The sequence below is a fragment of the Morone saxatilis genome, unplaced genomic scaffold (genome assembly GCF_004916995.1).
Source record: "Morone saxatilis isolate NCDOM2014 unplaced genomic scaffold, NCSU_SB_2.0 Contig20, whole genome shotgun sequence".
Lineage (NCBI taxonomy): Eukaryota > Metazoa > Chordata > Actinopteri > Moronidae > Morone > Morone saxatilis.
The window spans coordinates 24,935,823-24,937,450 of record NW_023339763.1 but is presented as its reverse complement, the minus strand read 5'-3'; positions in this window follow the sequence as shown (position 1 = coordinate 24,937,450).

Genomic DNA, 1,628 nt, shown 5'->3' with positions numbered 1-1,628 from the left:
CAAGATGCTCAATTACTGGGAGAGAGAGAGAGAGAGAGAGAGAGAGAGAGAGAGGAAGGGAGAGAGAGAGAGGGAGGGAGATGGGAGAGAGAGACTTGGAAGTATTGTTTAATAAAGGATGACAAAAGAATCACTTCAAACCTAAAGCACAAGTGGGCAGCAGTGAGGCTTGAAAGTAGAATACACCTCTCTCTCTCTCTCTCTCTCTCTCTGTCTCTGTCTCTCTCTGTGTGTGTGTCTTTCTCTGCTTTTGTCTTTCTTTCTCTCTAGCACACACAAACACACACATGCAAACACATACACATACACACAAACAGTAACAGAAAGAGTTAAATAATTAGTATTATTATTTGGTAAAGACTTGGAATATCTTAACTCTTCCATTTTCTTCGGACAAAAGTGTTTCATGTCCCCACATTTACAGTACTTGCTCAGATGAACCAGCAGGAGGCGCTTTAATCATTTCTTGTTTGTGTCAGTTTATATAATTTGTGAACAACTATGCCTCTAATAAAGTATATTCATTACACATACACGTACACTCCCAACACACCCTGCGTGTGCTGAATGTGAAATTCAGCCTTTTAATTAAAGCACACTGCTGGGGGTTTACATTTAAAATGATAATCACTAAACTGTGTGTAAATATATATAGAGAGATGGTCTCACAGTGGGGTCCCCAGGAAACAACAAACCAAAAAAGGTACGTTTTTGATATGATACAATTAAATCAAATATAGAATGGCAAATATTTCCAGTTCGAGTGTACAACATAATAACAATGTTCTATCTATCTGTATTTATGTAGAATCTTAAATGACAGGGAGTCATGGTGGTAGAGTCTGTGACTTGATAACATTGGACAAATCCTGTGTTAATAAATAACATACTATTTAAAATGTAAGAAGTAGAAAGTACAGGTGCCAACATGTAGAGGGTAAAACCACGTCAGTACCATATCTGTACCTGGTGAGTTTCTGTCCCCTGTTGACAGCTGGACAGCCCTCATTATCAGCTGCCTTCCCGCTCAGCTACTCCTCATAAGCTCCCCTGTACAAACTGAATAGGGAGCAGTTTACAATATGGAGGTACCACACTGGTTTCTATTGCCTTTTTGGTACCTACTCATTTTCTGACACCTTATAATTCTGTTTTAATAGTAACACCTGAGCTTTTCCTACTTTGATGAGTATGAAAAAGGTCTGTAATGGGCAACTACTCCTCTGAGACATGCAGTCTGCCTGAAATCTGCCCGGAAATTGACCAAAACCTTGCAGTCCTTGACAAAAGGTTGCATGCTGATTCAGTTGATCTCAGTGACTAAAACCATAAATACTGAATGCAAAAATACTTTTGGTCCATGTGAGGCTAGACTATCTCATTTGGGACAGAGAGAGGCTTGGACTTGGACAAACAGATGTTTGTTTCCTGTGTTCATTGGAGGATCTGATCCTTAGCAAGATCCTCCACCTGTCACATGTCAGAGACACATGGATCAAGGGCTGCACAATACACAGTAAAAACATCACATTGTGATATTACTTCATTATAATGCTGTTTGTCACATTTTACCTTCATCTGAAAGTTATATTATAATATGTTATGTTACACCCTTGGTGTAAGAAGGA